This window comes from Neovison vison, chromosome 8, assembly GCF_020171115.1.
Source record: "Neovison vison isolate M4711 chromosome 8, ASM_NN_V1, whole genome shotgun sequence".
Lineage (NCBI taxonomy): Eukaryota > Metazoa > Chordata > Mammalia > Carnivora > Mustelidae > Neogale > Neogale vison.
Genome location: NC_058098.1, coordinates 66,972,516 through 66,988,479, shown reverse-complemented (window position 1 = coordinate 66,988,479; position 15,964 = coordinate 66,972,516). Strand labels below are relative to the sequence as shown.

Sequence of the window (15,964 nt, the reverse complement as noted above, 5' to 3'; positions counted from 1 at the left end):
ATAACTGAAAAAGTGTAGGAACAGCCTGTGATTCAGGTCCAGCTGGGTCCAGAGGCTCTATTAGTCCATCGGGATTCAGTCCTTTCTGTCTCTCTGGCCACTACATCTTTCTTGGTATCATTCTTGACCCGGATTGCTGCCCCTAGAGCTGGGAGGTTTACAACGGCTAGCTGAGCCATTGCCAGGGAGAGAAAGCTTCTCTGTTTTTATGCTTCCACAAAACTCTCATCAGTCCCTCCTATTGGACAGCTTGGTCCTAAACCAATCTCCATAGCCAAGAGTGGTGGTGTTCTTGACCAAACATGGATCCCTGTTTCCTTAGGGAACAAGTGCTTTCAGACACTGTTGGTAGAATGCAAAATGGTACAGTCCCCAGGGAGGTCAATTACGTATGCATTTACCCGTTTACCCAGAAAGTCCACCAGTGGGAAGCTGAACCACCCATGCAGTGGCACAAATGGAAGATATGTGCACAGGGCTATTCATCGTGGAGCTACTTAAAATAACAAAAGATGAAAAATCACCAGATATCCATGAACAGAGACTGATTTTAATGAACTAAGGCACCTCCATACTTGGGGATGCTGGAAGAAGTGAAGAATATTAGGATGGTTAATTTTATGTGTCAACTTGATTGGGTTCTGGGGTGCCCTGATATTTTGGTCAAGCATTGTTCTGGCTATGTCTGTGGAGGGTATTTCTGAATGAGATTAACATTTAAGCTGGTGAACAGTGAAGCAGATTTTCCTCTCCAGTGTGGGTGGGTCACATGTCAAACAGTGTAAGTAAATATTTATTGGGGCTTTGTGTTTGCTGAGCCCCCTAATATTGGTCACACAGATACTTTCAACATTACTTTCTGAAATAAATGAATGTGTTCATCAACCTGTTTGTGAATGTCGATACTGCTGAGGTTGCTGGAACCTCAGAAGTTATTCAGATTGGTATCCATCTATACAATAGATTGAAAATGTGGCTGGTGATAGGCAGGAGAGGGGACAAGAGCCCAAATGGTGGTCCAACACAGCCTTGTGAGATGGTGAAAATCTGAAATGCAGACTAATATGCAGGTCCAGAAACATTCAGTCCGAGTCTGGGAGAGACTCTGTGGATAGGAAGCAGGGATTTGTCACAGCCCTTTTTCATTTTGTGAACACAGTAGGTTAGAAGCCACATTGTGCAAGTTTTGACACAATATCTTCTGAGAAATTAGGGCATTGTAGACTCTTCTTACTGTTAAGTTTGCTTGCATTCAAATTCAATTCCTTCATAGACTCTCAAATTATGAGGCTGCAGGGATTTCTCTAATGTTCTGCAGTCATCCATCATCCCATGTAACAAAGCTTTTCCTGATAAATCACTAAAAATATCTGCTGCTTCATGAAAAGCAGATTTCTGTTTGGTGATGCATGCTCGAGGTGATGGAGTACTGGCTTCTGATGGGCATTCCATCTGACTGATCCACAGCAAAACCATGACAGGTGCAGCCAATGCACTACTGGCACGCCAGTATCCTTACATGCAGAAATTCAGCCCCCTTGGTTTCTCCCCAAAGTGGCTTTAGGCTCTGAAAAACAATCTGAGGGATATGAAGTGGCGGGGAGGTGGGAGGTTGGGGTACCAGGTGGTGGGTATTATAGAGGGCACGGCTTGCATGGAGCACTGGGTGTGGTGAAAAAATAATGAATAATGTTTTCCTGAAAATAAATAAATTGGGAAAAAAAAAGTGGCTTTAGGTGATTCTGCCGTGAAGGAAAACAGGTTGACTTATTACTGGTATTGTTTGAGTCTTTTGCACTTTGTGATTACCCACCAGGTCCTTGAACATGGTAGATGTTGCCTACTTGTTATGGACTTAAAATAGGTCAGTGGGAACCTAGCTGGCCAGACTAGTCCCAGCCTCCAGGGCCAGCACCTCCTTTGCAACAAAGCCTTGAGGGAGAACCCTGAGAGTCAAAGCCCTGATTAAGGAAGAAAGAAGCTCATGTACCTCTCACCAGATGATTCTCAGCCTCAGCAAAGGTTCCGTTCTTTGTCCCTTGGATGAGATAATATGGACGCACATTCCCAGTGGCACAGTGCTCCAGTTTCCCACAGTGGTTGCCTCTTCATTAACACAGACACTGTATTGGCTGCCCCTCTATCTTCTTTTCCATCTCCACTTCTCTACTTCCTGGAATAAGCTACTTAGACTCAAATGTTTTTCTCAGGGTCTGTCTCTCTGAGAATCCAAACAAGACAGTCCTAGAGGTCTACAAACCTGAGCCCAGCAGCTAATAAGAGGGATCCTACAGCCTGCCGGAAGCCATGTTAGTATGACAATGCAGTGAACTGGAAGCATAGAGACATAAACAGCAGGTTAACGGTAATATGGGGGCTGAATTCTGCTGAACCCCTTGCAAATAGAGAGACTGCAGGCATGTAAGAGAGCCAACCTGAGGTCAGTGGAGCTTGCCTCCTATCAGCAGAACTGTAGGCTTCTGAGCAATAAAAAAGGGTGTTTATTTGGACTGTAAGATTTGGGGTTATGTGTTATGCAGCTATCGTAACTGCTACAGGAAGCTTTTTTTTTTTCAACTGAGCTATAACTGACAACATTGCATGTATTTAAAACATACAGTGTAATAATCTTATATATGAGGAAAAAATATTCCCTATGTGTTACCAAACAAGGAAGAAAATTGTGGAAATGTGGCACCATTGCTTCAAATGAGATGGAGTGTGGGCAGTGAAGGTCATACCTGACCTGCAGTTTTTAAATGGAGATGACTTGATGTTTCCATGTCACTGATGAGAGAGAATTGGAGGAAGGTCTGGCAGCAGAAGCAGCTACTAAAGGACCAGAGACTGTAGAATGAATTACACCAGACTGGGAGTACCATCTACCCTCCAAGCTATAACTTCTTCATTCTCAAAAATCCTCCATGAGGCATAAAGTAAGAGAAAATGTTTACAAAACATATATCTGAAGAAGACTTGTATCTAGAATATATAAACAATTCTTAGAACTCTATATTAAGACAATCCAGTTTTTCCTTAAGTGCAAAAGTCCTGAACAGCCACTTCCCCAAAGAAGGTCTTACAATGGCAAATATATGCATGAAAAGATGTGCCACGTCATTAGTCATTAAGGAAAGGGAAACGAAAATCAGATTGAGACACAACTACAAAATCTACAAGTACAATTAACATTAAAATGTCTGACTGCACCAAGTTTTGGCAAGGATGTGAAGCAACTGCAACTGTCTGAGTCTTCTGATAGACATGTAAAATGGTACAACCACTAGGGAAAATAATTTGGCAGTTTCTTAAAAAAGTAGGTTTCCCATTCTGTGTAGGTTTTCTGATTTCAGAGAAATGAAGGCATATGTCCAAAGATGTGGACATGACTATTCACAGCAGCTTAATCTAGAAAAGCAAACTGGACAAAACTGAAGTGCTCATCAAAAGGTGAATGGATGAACAAATTTTAGTGTATCCATTTGATGGAATATTACTCAGCAACAAAAAGCAATAGACTATTGATGCACACAATAAAGTTGAATCTGAAAATTATTATGGTGAGTAAAAAAGTCATACTTTACAGAGTGTACATCCTGTTTCCATGTATATAAAATTCAGGGGATGCAATAAAGTGACAGGAAACAGAGGAAACAAAGGCAAAAATGAACTATTGAGACTTCATGATGGTAAAAAGCTTTTGCACAGCAAAGGAAACTATCGACCAAACCAAAAGACAACTGACAGAATGGAAGAAGATATTTGCAAATGTCTTGTCAGATAAAGGGCTAGTACCTCAAATCTATAACGAACTTACCAAACTCAACACCCCAAAAAAGAAATAATCCAATCAAGAAATGAGCAGAACACAGGAATAGACAGTTCTCCAAAGAATACAAGCAAATGACCAACAGACACATGAAAGAAAGCTCAATATCACTTGGCATCAGGGAAATACCAATCAAAACTATAATGAGATACCACCTCACACTGGTCAGAATGGCTAGAATTAACAAGTCAGGAAATGACAGATGTTGTTGAGGGTAAGGAGAAAGGGGAACCCTCTGGCCCTGTTGGTGGGAATGCAAACTGGTATAGAGCACTCTGGAGAACAATTTGAAGGTTCCTCAAAAAGTTGGAAATAGAACTACCCTATGACCCAGCAATTGCACTACTAGCTATTTACCCCAAAGACACAAATGTAGTGATCCAAAGGGACACATGCACCCCAATGTTTCTAGCAGCAATGTCCACAATAGCCAAACTATGGAAGCAGTCCAAATGTCCATTGACAGATGAATGCATAAAGAAGATGTGGTATATACATGGAATGGTATAGATTTGGTATATATAAGGGAATACTACTCACCCATCTAGAAATATGAAATCTTTCCATTTGCAGTGATGTGGATGGAACTGGAGGTATTATGCTAAGTAAAATAAATCAGAGAAAGACAGTTATCATGTGATCTCACTCATCTTAGGCATTTATAAAACAAAACAGTCATTTTATCATAGGGGAAGAGAGAAAGAATGAAAGAAGATGAAAGAGAGGTAGACAAACCATAAGAGACTCTTAATCATAGGAAACAAACTGAGGGTTGTTGGAGGGGACGTGGTGGGGGGATAGGGTAACTGGGTGATGGACATAAAGGAGGGCACATGATGAGCACTGGGTATTATATGAGACTGAAGAATCCATGGCCCCTACCTCTGAAACTAATAATAATTTGCATGCAAATTAATTAAATTTAAATAAAAATAAAGAGCACCCTTGCACAAAACTAAATAAACAAATCAAGCAAGCAAGCAACAGTGATTACCTGGTGACAGGATGGTTGAGGGAGGGAAGGATTATAAGGGCATTAGGGAACTTTTGAGGATGATGTCTGTGTGTCAAACTCATCAAATGGTGTTTGTTTAAAAAAAAAAAAACTTTCTCCTAAAGATGATAAGGGGGTGTGGTATTTGGCACATTTGGTACTCTTATTCTGGAAAATTCTATTCCCCTACTTGGCATTCACAGAGAGGTAATCCATCAAGGCTTCCAAATTATGTTTAAAAATCTATCTATCTATCTATCTATAGATAGAGATATAGATAGACCTATTTCAGAGAGAACATGAGCAGGGAGGAGAGACAGAGGAAGAAGGAGAGGCAGAGGCTTTGCTGAGCAGGCTGCCTGACACGGGACTTGATCCCAGGTTTCTGGTATCATGATCTGAGCCAAAGGCAGAGGCTTAACTGAATGGGCTACCCAGGTGTCCCCAAATTATCTTTTGTAAACAAAATGGAGTGAGGTATACATTTTGAGGTGCATTCTCCTATAGGCCTGCTAACTTTGGAACTGAAAGTCATCCTCTGTCCCCAGCAGATGAGGAAAATGAAAGGCAATGTGACTGGTCTAAGGTCCCTTCTCAGGTCTTGGCCAACCCAATGGTTTTTCCCTCCCAGATTCCAACTGTGGGTTGATGCTCAGTTCACTGGAACATCTGGCTTCCTAAGCCCTTCATAAATGTCCATTATTTTTTTGGTGTGTGTTTTCCCTCTGAGGGCTGGATTGAGACCATTTTCTCTAGTTCAGAGTTTTCAAGGACACTCTCAGAAACCAGTCTCACTTTTCAGTGCAATGGTATTCCTCCTTCCATTGTATCGCCAGGTCATAGCTCTTTTTCCTCCTGAGCCCGTTTGTTCCTTGGTGCCTTTATCCCAAATCTATACCCAGCCAGCCTCATCCCTCCAGAGTCCGCATGAGCCAAGTATCAGGCCCTGTTTTTTGCTACACCCTTAGGCTGTACTGATGCCTCACTCTAATCTCCCTGAGGGTTTAGGTTAAAACTTGTGTGAGCACTTGTAAAATCCTTTGGGAAATCAGTGTAGTTTGCAGCAGTGCCTTATACCACTCCCCTCACAAGCTCCTCCAGCCCATTTGTGTGCATTTCTAAGTAACCCTGTGCACCACACTCAGGGTGGCCACCAGCGCCTGCCTCTGCCCACATGTCAGGGCTGACTCAGGAACTCAGGCTCCAACCATACCCATTTTCAGCTTCAGCCATTCCTCTTAAAAGGAGTTTGTGCTCTGCACACATCACAGAGATCCAGGAGGGCAGAAGAAAGGGAAGCCACTGGCCTAATGAAACCCATACAGTATTGACGCCTTCCATCCTGACTCAACCTACTGAAGAAGAGAACGTGAGGAGACCCCTGCAGGTGTGGACAAAGCCCTGTCCTTGCTGTTCATTTTCCTGGCATTCAAAATGCCTCTTTGTTGCTGTCAAACTGGTGCTGGTAAATCACTATTTTGTGCTGAAAGCAGTGAACATTTTTGGATTGGACCGCTGACACCTTGTTTCTCCATGTGGTCCATGAACAAGTTGTTTTGGCATACAGAAAACTAAGGAATACAGATGTTGTGGAAAGAAGGGCCATATGTACCCCAAGGTTCGTAGTAGCAATGTCCACAATAGCCAAACTGTGGAAGGGGCCAAGATGGCCTTCAACAGAGGATGGATAAAGCAGCTTTGGTCCATATATACAATGGAATATTACTCAGCCATCAGAAAGGATGAATACCTAACTTTTGCATCAACATGGATGGGACTGGAGGAAATGGTGCTGAGTGAAATTAGTCAAACAGAGAAAGTCAATTAGCATATGGTTTCACTCGTGGAACCCAAGGATTAACATGGAGGACATTGGAGGAAGGAAAGGAACAGTGAATTGGGGAACATCTGAGTGGGAAATGAACCAAGAGAGACTGTGGACTCTCAGAAACAAGCTGAGGGTTTTGGAGGGGAGATGTGTGAGCCTGGTTGGGGTTATTAAGGAGGGCACATATTGCATGGAGCACTTGTTGTTGTACATAAAACAATCTTGGAACACTGCAACAAAAACTAATGGTGACTATCATAACACGATAATGAAAAAAATCAAGAGATATGTTCAAGAAATCTGAGCACCCACCTCCATGTTCAAAGACAATTATTTCTTCTTCTTCTTCTTCTTCTATTTCTTCTTCATCAAGCATTAATTACAACAGGCAAGACACTGTAAACAACCATGCCCATTAGTGTTGACAGGGTAAAGAGGAGTTTAAATCTATATTAGGATATTATTTATTCATAGGAAAGGACATCATGACAAATGTGATGAAACCTGGACTTTTAAGCCATGTGAAAATAAGTGAGAGGAAGGCCAAAAGCTAAGTGTATGCAGGGATAGAGATATAGAAAGATACTACAAAAAGATATATTTTCCCCTTCTAAGTGGAATCTGAAACCAAGAAGAGAAAAGGAGAAAAGCAAACTCTGCAAATCCTTCAGATTGAAGGAGCCAGAAGCAGAGGGCAGAGGGTGGGGCAGGGATTGAGTGAATCATGGAGAGCTACAAACTTCCAGTTGTAAGAGGAAGATATAAGAGGGATGTCATGTACAACCTTATGACTACAGTTCATACTGCTCTATGGTGTTTTTGAGAGGTGTTAAGAGAGGCCATCTGGAGAGATCTCATCACACAAAGAAGAACCTTTCCTTTCTTTGCTCTTTCCTTTCTCTTTGTATCTCTAAGAGGTGATGGTGGTCAACTCAACTTATTCTGGGTATCCTTTTAGGGCCTAGGAAAATTAAATCATTGTGTTGTGTAGCTGAGATGGTGCTCAGTGTCAATTCCTTCAATATAACTGGAGCCAAGGATATTTTACCATTCATAATGAACCTCAGGAAAGTTGACTTGGCAAAGGAATGACAGGTTAACCAAACTGAAAACAGCAGAACCTAAAGTCGGTAGGTTATGATAGGCATAGTAACATCCAGGCCACGTGCATCAACACTGGGTTCTGAGTTGAAAAATTAGTGAATGAAAATTCAAGTAGATGAAGTAGAATGTTCAATTTGGGTTTTGTTTAAAAACATGATCAAGGAATAAAATGTCTCAAGACATTAACTCTGAAAATTACCTTCTCACATAAAGTTGTCCTGTTTGGGGCAATTCTGATTTTAAACCCTGAAAAAGGCACAGAAGGACAGCATTTTGTTTGCTCCATGTTGTCTCAAGGAAAATGGCTGAAGTCAAATGGCTGAGCTAGGACCTACCTGGAAGGATATAAATGGTCAGATGAAATGGTCCTGTGTTCATTTCACCATCTTAGCAAATTACACTTTCCATTGTAATTTATTGTTAGGTCATGAAGTCCATGAAGTTCAAGGAGTACATTCTAAATGTCGTGAAAGCAGTAATATTTTTGTCCAAGCTCCCTGGAACCCACCTTCCCATTTCCTTGCATCTTGTCCATCTAAAGCTCTTTAGCATGACTCAGACTCTTCCCATGAGCGCCTCCTTCCAGCCCTTGGCAAACACCATTCTACTGAGTGATGGGAACTATCCTTTGCAATTTCCTTCCATGCGTATAGCTTTGAGGTTATGTCTCTTGCCCATTTGTACATTCACACACCACATTTGACTTGTTTTTCTCTTGTTGTTGATGTTGTTGTGTTTCTGGGATCTCTAGCTATTGTGGATATTGAGAACCTGTCAGATCCATGGTTTGCTAACATGCTCTCCCGACTTCTGGACTGTGCTTTCCCTTGGTTGATAACGTCACTCAAGTCACAAAGATTTTAAGTATCCTGAATGTCCAGTGTGTGAGTTTCCTTTTCTTTTCCATCCTGTGCCTTGCAGGTCGTATCCATGAAATCATTGCACAATCCTGTTTTGTGAAGGTGAGGAAGATGAATGCTGCAGAGCTCGGAATTCAGAGATGAAACAGGATCACTGGTGGAGGCAGGCAGCAGCAGGAACTGGAGACGCACAGGCCTGATGCTGGGGTCCTGACCAGATGCGATGGCGCGATGATAGGAATAGGTACGGTGGGCCAGCAGGAGCCGGGTACTGGAAATGGTACCCTGCCCATTTTGGGCACCACTGTGTGTGGTGATGGCAGCAGTGAGACATAGGACTGGACATGTCCCCAAGCTCAGCCCTTCTTCAAAGGGAGCCTTTTATTGCACCCTGCTCCAGTCCTGTTTGAAGGGTTTCTTAATGCGACGAGGGACATAGACTTCTTCCACGACAAAGGGTGATGATAGTGGTGTGGTGACACCTGTCTCCGAGGAGCTTCTCATCCCTCTATCGTGAGCCACTGTGACAGGTGAGCCACTGTCTGGAGCCCAAGAAGGGGTTCAAATGCCTCAAGGACACTGGGAACAACCTCCAAGAGGGACCAGTCTGTAATTGCCATGCTGAGCTGAATTCAGGTAAGACGTTTATACTCCTGTTGTGTGTTCCCAGCTCATGGTCACATTGTTCTGCAGGTTCTTCTATGGGAGAGAGGGCAGGGCCGTGTCTGAAGGGGAGCTGGAGAGCTCTTGCATGTCCACGACTGAGATGGAGACCCTGCCCCTAGTCATCCCACAAGTGAACAAAGGGATGGATGTCATCCAGCATCCACCTTCCAGCCACTAGTATTCATGCCATCTTTCTGGAAAACTTGTAGTGAGGCCCTTGGAAAGGATGGAGGGGGCGCACCTGTGGCACGCAGGGATATTACATGATTGGGGTGAGTCACCTTGAAGAAAAAAGGGTTTACCCCACTGTCAAGAGTGCTCCGAAATGACTAGAAAGGCATGAGGACTGCAACTGGTGAAAGCCTGTTTGAAAACCTCGTTAGGGCTGAAAAAGGTAGAATGTCCTGAGAATTGCCTTCTAGTGAATAGGCTATGTCATTTCCTTGCTTGAGAGAAGAAAAACTATCCTGTATTTTCCACACTGAAAATCAAGAAAACACAGAACCTTGGATTGTATTTTGTTGTTGTTGTGGAAAGTCAGTAAGCCACCATACAGTACCTCATTAGTTTCCGAGGTAGTGCCCAGTTATTCATCAGTTGTGTAACACCCCCAGGGCGCATCCCATCAGATGCCCTCCTTTCTTCCTTAATCTCCTGCCCGGAATGTCCATACCCTACCACCTCCCCTCCAGCAACACTCTGCTTATTTCTTAGGGAAGAGCCTGTCATCATTTTTCTCCCTCTCTGGTGGCTTCCCATTCAGTTTTTCCTCCCTTCCCCTGTGATTATCAAATGGCTTCACACATAGGTGGAATGTAAGACCCAGGGCAGGGGATCCCAGTGGGCTTTCTTTCAGTGAGGTTATTGTGTACCTCTCCATGTTTGACCGCATTTCGCTTTTCCTGGGAAATGACCCATTCCAGTGATGTGTCCATTGTGTCTGGAGGGACGAGGGTTCTTCATTCTTGCTCAGGGAGTTGGGATCCTGAAGACGGTGTCAGGAGACCCTCCTCTGTGTTCCTGTTCCACTGGTGCCCTTGTGGAGCCTCCCTTTCCTTCTCTGGAAGACGATGAGAGATCCAGTTGTGCAGTGTTTTCCAGAAGGCCCTCCAGGTCGAATCTTCCAGGCGCTAGAAATAGCCAGCTTTGATTTAGTCCACCAAACATGGGATAGCAATAATTCCTTCAACTACTTCATGAAGACACACAACCAAGTAGAATGGAAACACCAGAGGAGCGTAGCTCCAAGGGGACATGGGTGAAATGCTTTCACGACAGCCAATATCATAGGAAGATGTGTTTTTTCTGTGATCACAGAGGTGGGCACTGGCCTTTCCATATCAACAGACGTCACTTTTGTCTTTGGCTTTTGTCTTTTGTCTTTGGGCTCTTTCATTGATCTTTATTGTGCATTCACGTACAGCCTGAGGAGACCTGATTGAGAAACTCTCAGAGCGTAATCTCATCTTCGATCTCCTAATACCCACCTTTCAAAGACAATTTTGAAATACAGTCTAATGGACATACAGTATTTTCATTGTTTCAGTTGAAACAGTAGTTGAAGAGTAGGGATTCAGGAGTTCTGTATGTGACTCAGTGCTCAGCACAATCCCCACCCCCTCTTCCACCCATCCGCCCACCTGGTTCCCACCAGTATGTGGGAACCTATATTTGAGCCGGTGTTTTTGATCGCCTCTCTTTCTTGATTCCCTTTATTCTTTTCTGTTTCTGAAAAGTCACACATGAATCAAAGCCTATGTTAACAAAACACCCACGGATGTTAAGTCTTCCGTCTGTATCTTGGTCTGTGTGAATTGTGGTGAAGAGACCACCAGGTTCGGTCCACAGTGGCTCCCACGGTTCCCCATCCTGGCTCTGTACCGGCCTGTCTCTCCTCTGAGCGGTTGCTGAAAGGTTTCTGACCAAGGGAACATAGGGCAAGAGATGGTCTTTGACAGCTTCAAGCTTTCATGACCAAACCCGTTGTCACTTCCCTGGGACTCTCTTGTGTTCCGTCGCTTTCTGTCCAGTATCCCGGAACTTGGGAAGCCAGCACTGGTGTTTCAAATGGCCTTCCACAGAGGCCACAGTGGAAGCAGCCTAGGAGGGCCCAGGCTACTAGGGAGAAAGGGACTCAAGCTCAGGATTTCGCTTCCACTGAACAAACTGTTCTTTCCTGCCATCCTGCCTCCCTATACTCTGGAGGAGAAGAGGAGGAGAGGCCTGTGGGGGTGGACCAAGCCCTGCCTGGCTGTTGATCTTCCTGACAATCAAACACCTCTTTGTGGCTGTCAGACTGCTGCGGATCAATCTCTTCCTGGTGGTGAAAGAGAGGACGTTTTGTCCACTGGTCCGCTGGTAAGTTGCCTCTCCGTGTGCTCCAGGGACAGGTGGCCGGGGCATTAGCTGCGAGCATGCTGGAAGTGCAGAGTGTCAGGTCCCTCCCAGGGGTACTCAGTCGGAATCTGCCCTTTGCCGAGAAACCCCTCAGAGCCTGAGGGGGTCGTCCCCCCAAAAGCACTGTGGAATGTTCCACAGAGGGAATGCAAATTGGCCACCTTGATCCACCAGCGGGGAAAGGGTGGTTGTTTACGGGGCCCTTTGGGCCATTTCTCTCTGCCGAGAACCCCCTGAAGGGTTGATTCCCCAGTGGCCCTGGTGGGGATGGTTCTGGAAGAGAGGAAAGAACACCCCCCAGGCTGGGACTTAGAGTCGAGATGGAAGCTAAGCCTGCACCCAGCAGCAGGAGCTCCAACTCGCCCAGGCTGAGCGATTGCTCAGGAGCTCTGTGTTGTGCTTTGGCTAGGTCCTTATGTGTCAGCTGATGGTATTGGGGATTTTTCTTGTGGTGCTGGATCCTGTCTTCTTAGATTCCTTGGCGCTGTATCTGCAAGGTTGGGGACCCTTGGTTTGTCCTTTTGCTTCCATGTAATTTTGGATGTCCTATTTGGATTCCGGGTTGACCCAGTGCTGGTTGGGTAGCATGTAACTGAACCTCCATGGATTCGTGGTCTCTCCAGGGTTGCTCTTAGGGTTCATTTGGCGTTCCATAGCATCGTGCTGAGAAAAGATGCGTGGGATGATATCCATCTTTTGGAGTTTGTTGAGACTTGGGTTGTGCCCTAACGTCTGATCTACTCTGGAGAATGTTCCATGTGCACTGGAAAGCACTGCGAATTCTGCTGTTTCAGGGTGGAAGGTTCTGCATCTACGTGTTCAAACGGGTGCATCCCTCAAAGCCATAGATTCCTTGTTGATTGTCAGTTCAGATCATGTGTCCATTAGTAGATGTGGGGTGTTAGAAGCCCCCACTGCTGGGCATTGTTGTCAAAGGTGACTTTATGTTTGTTATGCACTGTTGGATGACTTTGGGTGCTCCCATGGTGCGTGTCTACATATTTCGAGATGTTCTCTCCTATTACATGGCCTCCCTTGTGAGGAAGTAGTGTCCTTCTCTGTGGCTTCGTACCTCCCCCCTTTGTTTCAGAGTCTGTTGTGTCTGGAGAGAAGGATTCCTACCCTTGCTTCGTTTCGCATCCATTTGCATGATAGATGCTTCTCTCCTGCTCACATTCCATCTGTGTGTTGGTCTACCAGGTCAGGGGAGTTCCCCATTTCACACAAGTGAGTGGAACATGGTTGTGTCACCTGGTGGATGATGGAGACCAGGGACTTCAGAAGCACCTGGACCTGACGGTGCCCTTGGCCAGCCAGGAGAGTGGGGGGGGGTTCTCTGGTCAAGGATCTGAACCTTTATCCTGGCAAGGGAGAACCAATCTCTGCTCCATCAGGCCCCAGCCAGGGAGCACTGGCTACCAAGAGGGTCAGGGGCCTGAAGGGCACCACGGTCTTGCCAAGAACTGCGTAAGGAAATGCAGGATGGCTGGACATCCTAGCTCCTAGGTCAGCATAGATGTGAATAGAACCAGGGACACCTCCAGGTTTCTTTAGTTTTTCTCCAGCCTCACCCAAAAGAAGCAGGGTAAAGGAATCCAGAGATCCTGGATAAGGATCCCAGGGGGATTCCAGTCTTGGTAAAGGGTGAACCTGGAGAGCCTAAAGGGAAACTGAGGACGGGATGTCCTGCCTGGCCTTCTTCCATTTACAAAATACCTTCCTCAGGTTTTGGAGCTTCCACAGGCAGGGTTGGAGCTCTTTGCATGTGTATTCCCTACTTCGTGCTGATGCAATTCCAGAGACTGAACTCGACAACCGTCAGTCCCAAATACTGGGTCCAAACCAACACAAATACACGCACACATACCATATCCCAAAGGAAGCAAGACATCGTCTTCCTTGCTTTAGAGGGGAGAGAAGCAGCCCCTCTCCTGGGCAGCACATAGTTCTGGGGAGGGGAAGGAACTCTCAAGGACTCTCCTGGTGAGGGTTTGTTGCCTTCCTGGGGAAGGACCTGCAACGTCTCCATCTCAGGGGTCCTGAGGGCTGTCTCTGCTGTTTGCCCAGATGCCTGACACAGAAATGAACCTGTCCTCTGAGGAAACGGGATTTGGAGGTGCCACCAGTAGGTAGTGAAGAGGGCTGGCTCCTCTCCTTTCTGCCCCATTGAATAGCTGCTGACTCTGTAAGATTTTTGGGTTCAGGAATGAATAAGAGAGTCTGTTCACGTTGTACATTACTGTAGGAAATAAAAGAACCAAACACACACGTGGGCAGGAAGAGGAGAAAATAAAAACCTTTATTATATTATTATTATTATTATTATTTTGGTAAGAAAACTTTAATCCCAAGGGTTCTCATTCATTTTTGTTGTTGTTGTTGTTAAATAACAACCCTTTAATTATATTAAATATTGCCCCCTCCTGAACAAATAATTCTGTAGGGGAGAGAAAGGGGTGTTGAGCAGCGTATGGGGCTCGTGCACCACAAGTAGCCCAGGGGCCGAGGGGCAATCCTTGGCTCGGCCAGTGTGCACGGGTTCAGGTCTGTTGGTGGCTGTAGCCAGTTGTCCTGGTGCTTATGTTCTGCTGGCCAATTAGGACCGCGGCTCCAGCTGGCATGACAGGCTGTAGCTAAGGACAGAGGGACACCTGTGAGTTGAGCCGCAGCTGGCATTCAGGAGTCCCTCCCAGGGTTTTCCCACAGCTGGTGTCTGGCCGCCCAGGGAGCCCTAGAAGAAGGATCCCAGGCGGGGCCAGCAGAAGGAGTCTACCCCGACGACGCCTCACCCAGCTCCTGAATGCGCCTCACCTGTCATCCTCGCTGAACCGCTCCACAGCCCAGAACCAGGCCATGAATGGATGCTGGGGCTCTAGGCAGTAATTCTCTGCCGCCGCCTGGAGCAGCATGATGTCCGTGAGGACTCGGTATTCCTGGGCCGGGAGAGAGGCACAGGATGCACCCCGAGCCTGGGTGAAGCTACAGGGCCAGGTGAGGGCCGAGCAGCGGGACAGGGGACGGGTCCTGGGTCTTGGCACACATGACCACCCTCCTGCATGCAACTTCATCTGGTCCCAAACTGTTCTCAGAGGCTGGTAGAATTAGCCCCTCCTCCATCAAGGGAAGTTCTCCTTGATGCCCTTCTGGATCCCTACTGACTGACTTGATGGGTCTTGCACTTCATTCTTAGCAACCTGTCCCAGGAAATGGGAGACGGAGGGGAGTGGATGGAGCCAAGGAATGTTCTTCCCAGGGGCGTCTCTGATAGGGGCTCCCTCCCTTCCCTACAGCCAGGGCTACGTATGCTCACCTTATTCTTTTTGCGGTGGTTGATCTCATTGCCCTGGAAAGCAGACAACCATTGTCCTTCAGAAAGAGGCCCCTGGTCAGTCCTAGCACCTTACACCCACCCCTTCTGAGGCTGCGCGTAGGCCAGGACCCAGGAGGGGGCCGCCAAGCCACACACACAATGAGACTGGGGTTAGGGCAAGCCCTGGGGTCCAGAGGAAGGAAGACTGGGGGCTGGTGAAAGGGCTCCAGGTCAGCACCCTGCAGCACAACACTCTGTGGTGATTGGAGGGAGCGGCAGACGCCTCAGGCAGGCAGGGCCTGCTGGGTTCCTGAAGTGCAGGAACCTGTGCAGGGTCCTGACTTCACTGTCCCCGACAGGCAAGCTCTGAGGGAGAGGCTGCGGCCCATGCACACAGAGCGCATGCAGCTTCACCTTCAGGATGCCCTGGTGCTTCCCCAGTCTTGGGCCACCTGTCTGGGCGCAGACTCCCTTCCCTCAGCACTGAGATGGGCAAGAGACCCCAGTTCCCAGGGGCGGCTGTGAGGCTGTGGGGAAGGGAGGTCTCCGAAGGACTCAGAGCTCAGAGCTCAGTCTGGGGACTCTCTGCTCCCTGTCCTCAGGACTCTGGTCCCTCCTCCACAATCCTCAGCTCACTCACCTCCAGGTAGTCCTCCATTGCTGTATCCAATGCCTCCAGGTTAGTGAGGAAAGTGCCAAGGTATGGGACGACACCCTGTGTCATGAGGGGTAGGTTTGGGATGAGTACCTGCTCTCTGGTGCCCACAGGGGCCCTCCCCAAAAAGACTTCAGCGTCCTGGCCCACCCCACTTTCCCACATGGAAAAGAGCCTAGGACCCTTAGTTGCCTTCCCCTCGATTGGCTTTCCCCTCACCCTCCCAGAACATCAGACTCCTCCTAATCCCCTCCAGGGCCTGCTTTTCGAAATTCAAAAAATCGCCAGCTATGGAGCCCTGGGCCCCTCCCCAGCCCCAAA

The 15,964-nt window shown here is 46.6% G+C and overlaps 1 long non-coding RNA gene across 1 annotated transcript; it reads right to left on the bottom strand.

Annotated features, from left to right (window-relative positions):
- Positions 1-14,560: 14,560 nt before the first annotated feature.
- Positions 14,561-15,645, bottom strand: LOC122916429. Its single transcript, XR_006386197.1, has 3 exons — positions 15,629-15,645; positions 14,989-15,021; positions 14,561-14,611 (listed from the first exon to the last, which is right to left on the bottom strand). It is a non-coding gene; the product is annotated as an uncharacterized LOC122916429 (long non-coding RNA).
- Positions 15,646-15,964: the final 319 nt, after the last annotated feature.